Source organism: Pleurodeles waltl, chromosome 10 (genome assembly GCF_031143425.1).
Source record: "Pleurodeles waltl isolate 20211129_DDA chromosome 10, aPleWal1.hap1.20221129, whole genome shotgun sequence".
Classification (NCBI taxonomy): domain Eukaryota; kingdom Metazoa; phylum Chordata; class Amphibia; order Caudata; family Salamandridae; genus Pleurodeles; species Pleurodeles waltl.
This window is the reverse complement of record NC_090449.1, coordinates 303654787-303671308: the sequence shown is the minus strand read 5'-3', so window position 1 is coordinate 303671308 and position 16522 is coordinate 303654787. Positions and strand designations below refer to the sequence as shown.

At 43.0% G+C, this 16522-nt stretch overlaps 1 protein-coding gene across 4 annotated transcripts in view; it reads right to left on the bottom strand.

The window, feature by feature from the left end:
* The window catches only part of SLX4 (SLX4 structure-specific endonuclease subunit), a 391720-nt gene extending 376785 nt beyond the window's left edge, over positions 1 to 14935 (bottom strand). For 2 of the 4 annotated variants that reach the window (XM_069210471.1, XM_069210473.1), the window contains exon 1: positions 14812 to 14935. The gene's annotated coding sequence lies outside the window, so the exon portion shown is untranslated. Of the gene's footprint in view, positions 1 to 3455; positions 3603 to 14811 lie in introns of all 4 variants that reach the window. The other 2 variants (XM_069210472.1, XM_069210474.1) reach the window with 2 other exon arrangements.
* Positions 14936 to 16522: the final 1587 nt, after the last annotated feature.

Below are 16522 nucleotides of genomic sequence, written 5' to 3'. Positions count from 1 at the left end.
TCTATATAGTGAATTAAGATTGTAATGGTGAAATTCTCACTCTAAACCTCAATATCAGCAAAACAAATCTGAGGTGAGAAGAATAGCAAATTATATTTTAAGATTAATTTGAAAAACATACAAAAGTAATGACAAACATTTCATAAAATAAGTTACCTAGGTATTTATTTGAGGCTAGTAATCTTTGCTGCCCCTACCATGAATTGTCAAGGTAATGTGGGACGAAAGGAATTAGATTTTACTAAAGGCTGAAGGCAAAATTATCCTCTTTTCAGGTGCTGTCAGTAGTGTAAACATCTGTACCAGGCATTCTTGGATTTTATCTCTGCCTAGCGCTCAAACCCTAGATCCCAAGAGTTGAAGAGCTGGTCATAAATACCACAGCAACCATACCCTGACACTGATTAGACAACTCTAACAGACACCAAAGTCAAGCTACGGTCTGGCATCAACTGTCAATTGATCATAACATCTGACCTAATTAATGCCAAAACACAAAGAGTACTACATGCTGTGTTTCTTCTGTAGATAAGTGACCTGTGAAACATCTCAATTGTTCACCTCCAACATTCCAAAACTCACAAGGAAAAGAAAAAATATTGCATCTGCTGTGTATGCGACAACTCTATATAAATAACAAAGGTGGGATGATTAATTCTAGCCCCGGTGAACAAAATGGCAGACTACAGCTTCGTCAACTCATTAAAGTAAATAACAACAAATCCAAGATCAAAACATGCAGGCATCTAAGCAGCAAACATAATGGGATAAAGATTCTACACGCTACGAAAGAAATTGGATCCAGTAATTATAGGCAAAAAAAAGACAACCATGAAATTAAATCATGAAAAAATACACATAAGGCCAAAAATACTTCATTGGGTGGTAGGTATTTCGGGGGACCTAGTAACCACAAGCAGCAGTGCACATAAAGTGAGGAAAAACCTTATACATGATGGCTATACAAGTAGGGCAGAAAAGAACTGAAGCAGACCCACAAAGGCACATTTCATAGTCTGAGAACACTGAGGAGTCAAACATCTGCATGTTCCAGTACGATCTGAGCTTCAAGAAAGACTTCTGGAACTTTGCATCTGTCAAAGCAAACATCTCTACCTTTGCAGGCAGAGTCTGCGTATGTAGTCAGAGTGCAAGCAGCAAATGTAAATGTGCATTAAAAAGTACAGAACTAAGTAGCATGTCATAATCTATGCAAGGTGCATCACACCAAGAGAAAAGTATCTAAAGAACACCATGATGCATCCTGAAAGCTGCAAACACAAAGACATAGTGTATGGTATATCTCCTAGCAGATGATGATATACATTCTAGAAGATCAAAAACAAATTAAGACAAAAGCAATTGTAATGTTCATCCACCAAAAAGCACTATGAACAAGAAAAAGTGGTGAAAAATGAAGTCCACTACCTAAGTAGTCAGAAGAAGTTCCCATGGATGCAGTTAAGCCAGCTTTATTGGACAGGATGTGAACCCAACTCATAAGCGACAAGGACTACACTTTATGCAAAACATCAAGCACCATAACCCAAGGCAAAGAGGAGCACACAGTTTAAGAAACATATATATAGACATCTTCATGCCTAACCCAAATCAGCTTCCAGCTCGTGTCAAATGCCTTTTGTTAGATTTTGTTTACATATTTTTCATTTTGCTCCACATTAATCCAAGGGCCAAATGGCAAATAAGAATGCAACTGAATTGCACTAGGCTGAATTCATTCTGATCTCTTATCGCCATCCAAGTTGTTGACGCTTTCCTTATGCCAAAAAGGGCCTATCCACTGAATAAGTGAAAGAAAAGTAGACTCAAACCTGTGACAATTCATTTACCAAAAGGCTCTCACTTAGGCCTCTATTATTAGATTTATTCAGAGAATATAATTCAAATTAAAGGAATAATTTATCCAACAAAAATAATACAAAAGATAAAATCAACTGTATGCACGCTGCACTAACTGTCTGAGGAAAATATAGACCACCAAATTAAAAGGACATAACCAAATAACCAAGTCACTCATAGTAACAAAATGCTCTGCACAACAAAAACAAAGCACGTCAAATGTGCAGTGTGGAACAAGCATGATAATAATTGTAAATAAGCCAATTGTGCCAAGTACATTTAAGTGATCCTGCCATCAAGAGCGCTCCAGCGCAATAAAATGGTTTAAAATGACATTCTGGCGTCAAAACTAAAATGTGCAAAATGATCTGAAAGAGCCCAAATGTGATGCCCCAGCAGAAAGGGCCCCGGCAAAGAAAAGACAGCAACTGACAATAACTGGAGTCCATTTATACCTTTTGCACAATACATGTTAAACAAAACAAACTCTGGCATTTTTAAATACATAACATTCTATCAAGGGAAAATAAGTCATCTTCTTTCCGTCCGGACACGTGTCAGTAAAATACAAATACTCAACGAATTTCTCTGCGGGGATTCATCATTCATGTAACTAACTGTTCCACCAAAAGTAAAATCAGGATTTTAAAATACATTGCATAAATTTGTTTTTTTGCACATCGTTTTCCTGCTTGCATCATGTATAGAAAGCGTCCATAATAGATAATTCACTTCTGACAAACGTCCGCAGCCTTCACCCTTGAAAAGTTACATCTTATTAACCAAGGAAAGATAGAGAAACCAACAACGACCACCAGATGGATATTAATTCATGATATTTTTCTGTTTTACAGGGAAAAAACGTGAGCACATATATTTTCAATGCACATTTTAAAGGTCTATAGTTTTAGCAACACAAACATTTCAAATACATTTTAAGTTGTTAATCAGCTTTCTTACAGGTACTTAATAATTCTGGTCCCAGTTCTATTTATAAAACGGTTTCATTGGTCCTGAGAAGCTACATCCTCAGTTTTGCAGCAGAAGAATTTATATTAATGTAGGCATTATAATTCGGGTGACCAGATATAAAAAAAAAAAACTGGGGCATTCCACTAAAACAGAAGAAGGGTTTCAATTTGTCATCAGCCAAGGGGCACAGAATGACAGCGCACTCAACCTAGAAAAACAAACAGGCACTAAGGAAATAAAGTGCAATTTTTAAACCCACAATCACACCTGTTAATTAAATTGCTTTCTGAGAACAGCTCCTTATTGATCCTGATTTTGGAACACATAAAAACGCGCCTCCCTTGGTTCTCATGCGACCGTCACTGAAAACTGGGACAGAAACCAAATTTACTGAAATCTGCCAGGGCAGCTGCTGAAAAATCGGGATGGTCCCGAAAAATCTGCCATGCCCGGGCGCCCTAATTAGAACGAAATGCTCATTTGCGGCTCACTTTCTGGGTAATAGACATCTCATTTGAGCAGCAATACTGTAAATCTTAACTATTATGTGTCCTATTCATATGCAGGTATCTGTATTATCTGAAATCTAACTTCAGTCGTTAATTACCTTCTCTCGCACTCACCTCAAACTTCATTTTACTTTTTTCTCATCCATTCATCGATTTTCCCTTCTCTCAAATCCCCTCCGACACTGCTTCCTTTGAGCCAAAACCTTTATTCTCGCTCTAGTCACGTTTACCTCGAATGGGCCCTGGTGGCATTTTTATACTCTGTATGGGGAGAAATTAGTATTGTTTTTGCTTGATATAAATATGGAACTAAAGAGACATCCGAGCCAACCGATAAAGAAATTAAGCCCATCCCACCAAAATGGGCAGCAAAGAGAAGTAGGCTCATTGCCTGGGTATGTATGTAGAAAAATGTTAACTTGAAAATTTAAGAGAAAATGTCTAGTTAAAGCAGCCACATTAATAATACTAAAGTCATCAATGAAAAAGTGATGCCTTTGCTCTTATTAATACAGTCTATATTTTTGTCACCTGAACGCCTTGGGCAGAAGGCACATTTAGAATGTAAAATTAATGTATTTTTTTATTTTATATAACAATGAAGCTAATGAAGACTATTTTGACACCATGTGGATTGTGGTTATGATAAATGCCCTTTTAGTAATGGGCTGTGTACATACTTTAGAATTATTAAAAATATGTTTTGTTAAGAGAAAATGTATTTAGACAAAATACAGCAGTGTGCTCGTAATGCCCTGATTCCTTACTGGTAATCCCCATTACTCTAGTCCTACTCGTCCTCGACCCAGACATGACGTCATGAGGTTATCCCCTATCCAAAACTTTCCAGCCTGACCCCCCCTCCAGGTCAGGCAAATAACCAACAACCAACAGGAGGACTTCCTGAAATACCAAGCCCACACAGGCCTCCCCCGGGAGGGTGGGAGGGAAACAGTCCTTGGTAGAGGACGAGTAGGACTAAGAGTAATGGGGATTTCTGGCAAGTAATCAGGGCATTACCTCTACGTCCATCATCCTCGACCCAGTCCTGACATCATGAGGCATACCAAAGCAAAACACCAGAAGGAGACCTTAGTGTAGGTCCGGAAATGAAGAAGCACACACCACACAGCCAAATGAATGCAGGGAGTTTAATGAAGAGACAAAACAGTCAGAGCAAAGCTTTCCCTGCAACAGCCTGTATAGCACTATGACCAAAATTCCTAGCCGCCTGCTGGGCACAGTTCAGATGATGATGTCTGATAAATGTAGAGTCCGAAGCCCAGGTCCCCGCTCGACAAATATTTGCTAATAAGACTCCCTGAAACTCCCCCTGTCACCTTCTGCACCAGAAAAATGACGGAATCCACTCTGGAAACCTGCTGGAGAAGGCAAACAGGCACAATGGACCCCTTCTCTATGAGGGCCTGGATCCCAAGCATCAAGGCCTAGCTTTTCACTGAATCCTGTGGTACAGGGCTCACCACAGTGTCCGAGGAAAGGAACTTAATCGGTAGCCCACCTCCAGAATGTCCAAAACCCAGATGTCCAATGTGGTAAGGGGCCAGATGTCAGGAAACCATTGCAGCCTCCCATTGACCACGGAGGGAACCCCATGGGGGTTGTCGGCGGTATAGTCAGAACCGCTGAAAGTCAGTGCCAGGAGCAGGGTGATACTTGTTAAGGAACTTCCCCTCAAAACCCTTAGCTTGGAATTTATGATGCCCCGCTAATGCACACTGGCGGCAGGAAGGCTGACAAAAGGATCTGGAAGAGGACCACCCCCCTACACCAAGAATGGTCTGGACTTCTGAGTCCTCTGGAACGACAAAGAATGCTTCTGCTCCATAAAACATCTGATGCAACTCTCCTCCAACTCATGCCCAAACAGCGGAGATCCAGTAGAAGGCAGCCAGAGGGTCATGGAGCACTGTGCAGCATCCATATTCCAACCCTTCAAATACAGGTTATGACAGGCTGCACCTGAAGCACCACAGAAAAAAAGCAGTGGACCTCATAGAGTGGAATGCAATATGCTGCTCCGTACACTCCAGAAAATCGGTACAAGAGCCCCCTTCCTGCATGGTGAGAAACAGGGTTTTGAAGTCAGACAAGAGAGACTGGGACACATAAGCCAAATACACACCAGCTCGTACAGGAAGCTGAGCCCCGCATAAGCCGTCTTCACAGAAGAGTGCACCTTCTTTTCTGCCCCATTCTTCAGGATATTCTCCTCCTCCATGGATGACCTACCCACACAACTAGCCACCACCGAATCCACATGCACAGCATCTGGCAAATCACATCAGTGTCCTCCAAGAAGTACAGCTTGGACATGAAATGTGGCAAAGCAATACGTTCAGGATCCTTTTATTCCTACAACAAGAAACGCATGACAAACTGATGAATTGGAAGGGCCACACTAGGCAGTTTCTTAAACTGAGGCAACACAGAGTCCTGAGAGGAACCAGGCACAGCTTCCTCTGGAAAACCAATATTGACTCTCACATGGCTTGGTAAGGCAGGCAGCAGACCTTTAGAAATATACTTCTCTCTATAGAGTCAACAGTGGAAGAGGAAAGGGAAAGTCCTGTGCCTGAGAGGACAGGGAACTTGACTTTCTTCTTCAAGGGAGAAAGTTTCCATAATTAAACGCCTCAACCTCTCCTCCTTAGCGCCACTCATCTTTCTAGGGGGAGAGGAGACAGAAAACTTTTTTGTCTTCAGCAGTGGGGTTATCAGAGGAGGACGGAGAGCAATGCCTCTTCTTAGCTGTATGCTTCCCCATCACAACTAGGAGCAACAGGAGCCCAACAACAGACAGGAACATGAACAAAACAGCCCCAAGCTCAGGCCCCTTAAATAGGGCAGATGCGGCAACAACAGAGAACAGCTGATGCCATTGAAGTACTCCAGTCATACCAGGAGTAGCCAAAACCAGAAGCGTTAGGGTCTGACACTAACTTTCACCACCCCGCCCAGGAATGCAGAAATCCTTCACCTCCTGAAAAGCGTCTCACCGCCGCACAAGGAGTGAGAGAGACAGGTGCCAGCTACTAATGCTGATAAGGGCACACATACATTGAGCTCCTGCAGCAGTAGCCCCTGAGAAATGCCAGGCCGCTCGTGTCCCAGAACACAAGTCCTGACAGAGGTAAGGGGGGGGGCTAACCCCGCCACTGTAAGCAAGGGAAGCCAGCACAACCAACCAGTCGTATGGGAGGGCAGGATTGGGGGGGGAGGGGGAGTTAAGTCCTGTCACTCACCACTCGGGGAGAGGAGCACCAGCTCAACTACAAAAGGGGGAGGTGGGACATGTACAGGCACCGGCAGGCGCCAACCTTCACCGCAATGAGAGACGGCTAGCCTGAAGCACAGAAAGAGGCAGCATCACTGCCAGAGCGCAATACAATGCTCCGGCAGCCACAAGAAAAACACCGTCAGCAGGAACCCTGCGACATTGCCCCATACAGCATCCATGCATACATGCAGGACAAGACAGGAGGTTCATGCAGCCCCGTTATCACAGGTCTCTCCCTCAAAGGCCACAGGGTACCCCAGAGCCCCGCAAAATGGGAACCCCTGCAACAAGATGGAGGCAAAAGCCCGGCAGTCACCTTAGTGTCACCTTAGGTATCTGAACTGGGAACAAAACAGAAAGTCCTCCTATTGGTTGTTGGTTATAGGCCTGACCTGGTGGGGGCTGGAAAGTGTTTCCTGTTTTGATAGAGGATAACCTCCTGACATCAGGCCTGGTTTGAGGACGAGAGATAGTGTCTAATTAGAAAGCTAACATGTATAGGTTTATTAGGTGATAATACTTGAAATATATATGAGTGTAGGTTAGATGGTGGAGCACGTTTTAAATTATGTATATTGTCCTATACTTAGAATTAATTAGAAATAAATGGACATAGTTATTGCTGTGTGTACATGAAGTGATGAGCACGGAGTCTAGCTTTGCAAACAGGTATGTGCGTTTATTGTGCGATGTACTTCAATCGTGGTGCTTACTCTCCCCCAGTCAGCAAGCAACTGCAGGGAGAGAGAACACCTAAACAACATTCTAAACCCACACTCCATAACGCGTTCATCTCGAGGCACATTACAACACATCCCTCTCCATTAATAATACATAAACTGAACAATAGAGGATAATATACACAGAGAAATTAACAATAAATAATTTGATACAAAGAAAACAAAAAACAAAACAAACAATAAAGGAAGCAAGAGAGGAAGCGAACCCACAAAAAGTAACACTTACTAATTATGATACATAATCATTTAAAAATGCAGGTGGTCTCCTGAGTCTAGAAGACCTTGCACTCACAAAATTAGGAGTTCCACCCATAGTATCTACACCAGAACCTGAACTACAATCACCATGACCACCACTTGCTTGACCCCTCATGTCACACAACTGGCCACTGACACGGCACGAGTTGCACAAGGAAATATCACTTCATCATCTCTCATCAACATATAGCCACTACAGTCTTCACACCCTACATTCTTCTCCTCATCCCATACAGAAACAAATTTTGCAACCCTCCTCAAATTCCAGCGTTGACCATTTGAAAGCAAAACATGCCTCTTGTGGACCTCCTGGACCCTGAAAGGTCCTAAAACTTTGCACAGACCTCTCTTTACTCTCCCTGATTTAACTTTCACCCCGTCACCTGGTTTGATTCTCAAATCATTTCGCTCAGTTTCATCCACAGGTTCACCACACACAGTTTTGTCCATTGAATCCTCATTAGATACATTGCACCCCATTATCAATTTCTCCATCCACGATGGTTTTATTCTACAAATGGGTTTCCTACCCCTCATGACCACAAACGGTATTCTACCAGTACTCAGGTTCTCAGTGGTACGATACGCCCAGACAAGTTCTGAAATCACAAGCTTCACATCTAAATTATTGATCATTGCTAACTGTAAACTACCTTTAATCATACGATTAGCTCGTTCCACAATACCATTTGCGCGAGGGTTTTACAGAGCAGTACGTGCATGTCTTACACCACATGACAGTAAGAATTCCCTCATTTCACTAGACGTCAATTGTGTGCCATTGTCGGTGATCAACACTTCAGGAAACCATTCCTCAGTAAAAATCTCCCTCAAACCACTTATGGTTGCAGACGTTGTGACTTCAGACAAAAATTTGACAATCAACCATTTAGAATGAACATCAACCATAAGAAGTGCAAAATTCCTGCCAGGGCTCCATTAAAGTCCAAACACACAATATGCCATGGCTTGCCCGGATCATTTATACTACCCCCATCAGACTGTGGTCCAACTTTCAAATGCTTTTCACTCTGTATGCACTCAGCACACTTCTCAACCCATCTTACGATATCATCGTCCATGCCAGGTGGCCAAAACTCCATCCTAAGCCTTCTTTTAGTGAATGTTTGCCCCACATGTCCCTCAAGAGCAATGTCAAACAATTTGTTTCGTACCCCTGCTGGGGGGGGGACAATTTTATCACCACGTAAAACCATCCTGCCCCTAATTTCTGAAAGGTCCTCCAATACTTAACTGTAGGGATGCACCAACACAGGAAGGGTGCTGTCTCTCCTTCGCCCTTTTTTTAATAAGGTCTATAACATTCTTCAACACATTATCATTCTCCATTGCCAAATCCCAATCACTCTCATTCACAATTCCCCCACTCCAATAAGTGACCTCATGCACAGACGCAACAGCTCCTTCTTGTTCACATTCTAAAACATTGTCCTCATCCACCGATTGCCAAACAAGAGCTAAACGTGACAGGCAATCAGCCTGTACATTCCTCCAACCCAGAATATACACAATATTATAGTTATATTCTTGCAAGCGTGAAGCCAATCTGGCTAATCTTGCTGATCCTTTGCCAGTTCCGCCAGGAGAAAGAATCTTCAATAGAGGTTTGTGATCAGTACGCAGGGTGATACTACTGCCCCAAACGTACGTGCAAAAATATTCCACACCCCAAGTTGCAGCCAACGCCTCCTGTTCGATGACCACATAATGGGGGTTATTACAACTTTGGAGGAGGTGTTAATCCGCCCCAAAAGTGACGGTAAAGTGACGGATATACCACCAGCCGTATTACGAGTCCATTATATCCTATGGAACTCGTAATACGGCTGGTGGTATATCCGTCACTTTACCGTCACTTTTGGGACGGATTAACACCTCCTCCAAAGTTGTAATAACCCCCAATGTCTCTCCGTAGCTGTCAAAGTCCGTGAAGCAAAAGCAACTGTTTATTCAATGGAGCCGTGCATCTGAGACATGACAGCACCAATACCTGTAGCACTAGCATCAACAGTTATGATCGTACTCTTCTTAGTATCATACACGTTAAAATGTCAGCATTGCACACCGTCTCTTTTATTAGTTGAAAGCATTGTTGTTGCGCCACATCTCACACAAAACGTGCTCCTTTGCGTAAAAGTACTTTCAAGCTTTCAGTTTTGCTTGCAAAGTTCTTCACAAACTTGGAGTAGTACTCAATTAAACCCAAAAAGGATCGCATTTGCTCTTTATCCTTGGGAGCAGGTGCAAACCTAATAGCATTCAGCAAGAATTTCTTTGTTTTAATCCTATGCTGACAAGGAGTGACCAAGATATTCCACTTCCTTCACAAGAAATTGACATTTTTCCTGTCGTAATGTCAGGCCGTTCTCCGACAATCTATCCAACAGCATTTTCAAGGTGACGTTATGATTTGCTATAGAATCACCAAAACAAGAATATTGTCTTGGAAGAACATTACGTTAGCCAACCCCTTGAAGATGTTGTTCATCATTCTCTGAAAAACACTTGCAGCAGATGCTAAACCGAAAGGCATACTGGTAAACTGATACGTGCCTTCCATAGTGATGAACTCTGTGAGAGCTTTGGGTGCTGGATGGAGTCTTATCTGATGATATGCATGTTTAAGATCTAACTTAGAGAAATACTTAGCTCCTTTACACAACAAGATTAACTTGCTAATGTTAGGCAAAGGAATGTTGTCTGTTTCAATATTTTGATTTAACCTCCTCAAGTCCACACAAAACCTTAATTTTCCATCCTTTTTCTTAGAAATAACAAGGGGCGACTGCCACTCTGAGGCCTCCACAGGTTTGATGACCTCACTGTCCAACATTTCATTGAGAAGTACTTTAACCTCTCCTCTGACCGGCACTGGCACTTTCCTGACCCTATGCTGTACAGGAATAGCCCCTTGTTTCAATTTGATCTCATGTACATAGCCCTTCAGTTCACCCATTTCTTCCCTAAAAGCATCCTTTGCCCCACGCAGGATATCTGTTAAAGGAACATCATCAATGACCATAATTTGACTAGGAGCGCATGGATTAATAGTGATACGGAGATCAAACTGATATTGCTAACCTAAAATAGAAGGGCCAGACTCAGCTACATAGACTTTGCCAATAACCTTCCTTCCTTTGAAACCTTTCTCTGTAAGCATATAAACAACAATAGCAATCTGTTCACTCTGATAGCCACCAGGATTAATATCTTTAGGTAACAACCTAGTCGAAGGCCACTTGCGAAGGAACAGATTTTTAGGAATGATAGTGTATAAGGAACCAGAATCCACCATTAGTTCTACTGGCATATTCTTTATGATAAACTCAGCTTTAGGTCTTTGCATTCTCCTTACCCCCATCTCAACACTGTCAGGCTCGGACACACACAGAACTCTATCAACTTTATCACACCTGAATGAGATTCCTACCTCATCAACAACCACAGCAACTTCCCTTTAACCGCGTCCTTCTCTTTGCAGACCCTTGTAAAGTGTCCCTTTCGTTCACACCTTTCGACACTCTTTCCCAATGGGAAAAAAAAATTCGAATCAGAAGAGTGATACTTACTACCGCACTTAGTACACATTTTACTACTCAAACTATTTATACCAGAAAAGCCATTATTGAACTATCCCCACGACGATCTAGTAGTGACAGCTACATCACCCTCAATTGATGATACTTCTTCAGAACTTTTGGCCTCTCTCCTTTCCATCTGTTTCATACATGACTCAGACTCATCAACAACCTTCGCGATCTCTATGGCGTCCTTCAACTTAGGGTCTTTTGCTGCCCACAACCTTTCCCGCATTTTCCTACTCCTGCATTGTACAATAAGCTGGTCCCTGATTAATTCTTCGGTCATAGCCCCAAATCTACACTTAACTGAAAGCTCCCTCAAGCGAGTAACAAATTCATCCACAGATTCACCTTCCTTTTGGGACTGAGAGTAAAACTTAAATCTCCGCATGACAACATTTTCAGTTTTGCCAAACCTCAATTCCAACCTATGCCTTGCTTCCACGAATGCATCATCAATAGGCTGCCCAAATTGATCAACCGCCTTAGGTAAATATTTGAACACACGATGTCCCTCATTGCCCAAGAAACTAAGCAAAATGGCCCTTTTTCCACTGGAAGAGAATCCAGAACCGTCTAAAGCTTCAAGATAATTAACACATATTTCTATCCACTGCTCCCATTCTATTGGTGGACATCCTGGTTACATCAAAAACGGAGGCGGGGAACTGACCGCTGCAGCTGGATTATCCATATTGCCTTTAATGTCAGTGTATTACAATATTGTCTTTTTTTGTTTTTTGTTTTAAAGCAAGGTGTGCCCAACACCACAAAAAACACAATGACCAATGAAGGCTGTCCTAGATTTGAGAATCAAGGTGTGCCTGTCACCGCAGAAGGCACGATACTGAAACTAACATTGTCCGAACATTGTCAACTTGTTAAAACTCGGTCGTCGGCGATTTCTTTATCCTCTAGCACGTAATGCCCATATGAATTAATGGGAGCTTTCCCAATGCTCCAAGATGGCCGCCAATAGCGTCGGAAAACGCGCGCAAAGCGTGCCTTGGTTGCTAGGCGACGTAAACAACGGTAGAGAAGCATGCGCATGCGGAACCGCTTGTACTACAATTGCGGCTTTGAGCAACCAACGCCGCAAAGTCAGAGAGATACATACAGTCAGAAAATCCTCGGCAAAATCGATGACAGGATACAGCAGATATAGCGAAAACAACGGGTTCCGTTGAATCCAGTGGGTCCCAAGCATCCACGTTGAGTAACAACCGATCTTGCTTGCTGACAGGAGCTCGTCGCCAAAAATGGATTGATGAGCATGGAGTCTAGCTTCGCAAACAGGTACGTACGTTTACTGTGCAATGTACTTCAATCGTGGTGCTTTCTCTCCCCCAGTCAGCAAGCAACTGCCGGGAGAGTGAATGCCTAAACAACATTCTAAACCCACACTCCATAACGCGTTCATCTCGAGGCCAGCATAATGTGAAGACCTCGAGGCACATTACAACAGTACACATACTTGTTATGCACCTATACTATAAAAATATACACAGGTCCAAACCCCAGTCTGCCCAAACTACAAAACCTAAGTATACTGTAGTAATAGAAACAAGCATTTGCAATGGGTCTCGCATTTGCTCGAGTTAGACCTATTAGCGTTGTAAACTCCTAACTGGACTTTTCTTGCCACATAACTTGAAAATCAAAAGCAAAACAGTTTCACATAATCAAGCCGATTCACAACACCTCGGCCGCCATAAGCATCAGCAATAAGGTGAGACACAAAAGGAAAAAGAAGTTTGCTCGCAGTCAAACTTATCAGCAGAAGTGCAATTAGCCATGTAACAAGGGCAATAGCCAAGTCGGTAACAAAACCTCCTTAAGGAGCGACAAACATAAACCATTTGCTAAAGTCATCGAAGGATTTTTGAAGGGCAAGCCCAGGAACGAGTGATAGCGATGGGCGTGAGGTGGGCATGGTTAAAAGCCCAGATACATACCAACACGTCGGAAAAGCAGCGCATGCACGCTGCTATGCTCGACCTAATAATGGTTCAGTGGGTCTCAATCAAGGTAACCCATGAGGTTGAAGTACATGACCGTCTCACCCACTCGTATAAGCAATCTAAATCGGGCATCACAATCACATTTCCTGGCTAATTAGGTTAGCGGCTGCAGCAAGGCACAAACCTACCCCTACCCGGAGGTGCAGAACACTTTTTACGCCGTCCAACTTGGTTTGTCTATAAGAGCGGGCGTGATATGGTTTTGCTCACCAGTTCAGTGGGGAGGGTGGCACAACCCCACCCCCATTCTCCACCCCAACCCCACAAGAGCAGGGTACGATGTTGAACCCAACTGAAGCCTCTACAAGTATAGGATTAACACAGCTGAAAGGTGCTTTGTCAGATGGAGTTATGTCCTGAGGAGACCCACTAGAATTAGCATTTGGTCGAAACGTTGACACTGGAGTGGGGATTGTCCAAAGATCAAATTCGTTTTTATTTCTGCAACAGTATTTAGACTGGACTGAATGATTAAAAACATGGACACTCACATTGTTCCTATGCATCATATTTTCATTATTTCACAGTTGCCCTTATGAGCACTACGTCGTCTCCCCCTTTTTGATTTTTACCCAGGCAGCTTCTTGGAAGAATAAATATGATGTAAGATTAAGATCCGCATGTACTTTGACCTCATGGGTAACCTTTATTTAGACCACGTTTGGCCGTTAAATTCCACTCTGCCAGTGGCTACTCCGTGTAACGCTTGTAACACAGGGTGCCGGCCACATTCCGCCAACCATCGCTGTACAAAAGTAAGCTATATTACCTAAAGCCGGTATTTTTACCTGTTAACTGTACATACGTCAAACAGCAAATATACATTTAAAGTACATTTAAATGTACCCGTGAGCTATGTTACTCATCCTTGAGTAATAATTAAAGGAAACACAAGCAGAAAAGTAATGTTACCAATAAATATATACAATTTTGCTTAGAGTCATATTTATTTTCAGGCCTCTGCAGACTCTTAAAGCAACAAATGGCTGGTGTTTTTCTTTCGGGAAGGTGGCACCCTTCCATCCCAATCACGATCTTCAGACAGTACCAAGATGGTAACAAAAGATCCCTGCACGATCGCTAGGCAACCTATAGTATTTTTCTTCCGGAAAGGTAGCAACCTTACATACATCACAAATGTGAGTCTCAGTACAGGATCTTTACACGAACGCTAGGCAACCTATGGTGAGCATCAAGTGCTGGTTAGGTGTCTGTTAGCCGCCTGCTTCTACCAAGCTTTCTGCAGCCTTATATCCAACATCTTCACTCAGAAGTCACATTACTTAAACGAATAGCCTCACTTCCCTCCCATTGTTGTGCTCCATCTTCAGGTGGGTGCACGTAGGCAATCTCTTGGTGTGGGGCGGATGTCAAATGAACTATTTGTAAACATTACTAAAAGAAAGAAGTTTGCCCGGGACAGCAGCATCTCACGAACGGTGAAATGTGCTTTTGAACTACCCAAATGCTTTCACTTTATTTAATCCATACAAATCTCCTCTAGACCCAGTGCCTCCCTCTTCAATTGAGCGCCCGTTGGCTACTTACACGAAGCTTCTGTGCGTTCAGCCTTATATCCGTTGTTGATCTTTTAATAGAATTCACTTAGCTATTCATTTTAGAACTTCCGAGTACTTAATAACCAATCCCTAGGCTGAACATATTGTAGGAACCGTCTTGGAGCGGAAGGTTCTGCTAATCTGTAAAACGAGCTAGGATTGGAGGCACCTCGCCCAATCCTAGTGCTCGACGCAGGATTACAAAGTGCTTATTGGCTGTGCGTTTTGCACGTGCTCTGTCCGCAGTTTTTGGGTGCTGCCTGGCAGTGATGGACGGAGCGGGGATAAAGGGTTATCTCTCTGTGTACTGTCTCTGGTGGTGACCGATGGCTGTACATCACGGTTGTTGACAATAGATAAGCAGGCTCTCTTAGCTTCTGCTCAGGATAGGCATGATAGCCGTACGTAGCGTGACCCGGTACCAGAAAGTGGAGGGAGACCTTTTTCTAAGACGTGTGGGTGTTTTTTGTTGCCTGTTACCGGCTTGAATTGCACCTTGCTGTGTACATTTACCGCTCACTGGCATGTTAGAAAGCATGTTAAAATGTGGTTGTGTGACTGGGCAGATTCCATTTTCATGGCACTCACACACAATTTGTATTTTCCATGGCACCTATATGCAAGTCTCATTCAACATAGCACCCATATCCCTGAGGGGGTTTCAGCGTAGCTGACACTAAGGAGCACACTCGGAATGGTAAACAGTGCATATTATTCATCGCTCTTGTCTTTTGTAGTTTCTGTGATAAAAGGGCATGTTCATTTCCGTGAAAGATAGTTACATTTAAAGCCCCATTTATCGCCTTGCTAACATGCTTAATTCTAGAATGGAGAATTGGACAGGTCATAATGGTGTTGTTATGATATTTTGACATTTGAAGAAAACAATCTTCCTTCTATTAATGTTGACTGGCGGTGCACCGTGAGTTTCAGTAACCAAGAATCTTGTGAAGAGCGTGCGTCATATAGTAGACTGGGGAATTCTATACATAACCTATGGACAGGTGTGCATAGGAGTAGATGGGTGTTGGGAAAGCTATATGGGAAAGGGAAAGTGACTATATCAATGCTGATAATTTGTTAAAACTGTTGTTGTTATAGGAATTCCCCCCCGCCCCCCCCCCCCCCGTATGGTAAATAAATGTTCACCCCTGTCCGGATTCACCCGCCTCCAAGTGACACTGGTACCCTGGCTTTCTTTATTTGAGTAGCAAACTTGAAATCCCGTGCGTACACTGAGACTTAGGCTCGCTATTCATCGTGAGAGCCAGAGCCTGGCTCCCGGGGCAAGAAAGGATGTGTACATTGAGCAGTGATAGCAGCCTACCGTTTTTTAAATCTATAGCATTGGGGTAGGACTGTTTTTTTTGTTAACCTGTTCCAAGTAAGAGTGTGATGCTCATAAGCGTGCTTGAGTAAAGTTTGCTTGTGTGTGATGCCCAGACCGTGTACTGACATCCCTGTGTGTATGTAGAGAGCTTGTTGTGCCTGGAAGCAGGATGTCATGTTTGTCAGTGTGTGTATGTTGTTGCCAGTGGCATCTTTTTTGGATTGCCCTTTGTTTTGAGATGACCCAAGATGGAGTTTCTAGACAGTGGAAGAATATTGCCTGCATTCCTGAACTAGTGTGGCACTCCAGATGCAGATGTGTGAAAGGGTGAAGACGTGGTTTCCTAAAGAAATTCTGTGTGACCTGTGTA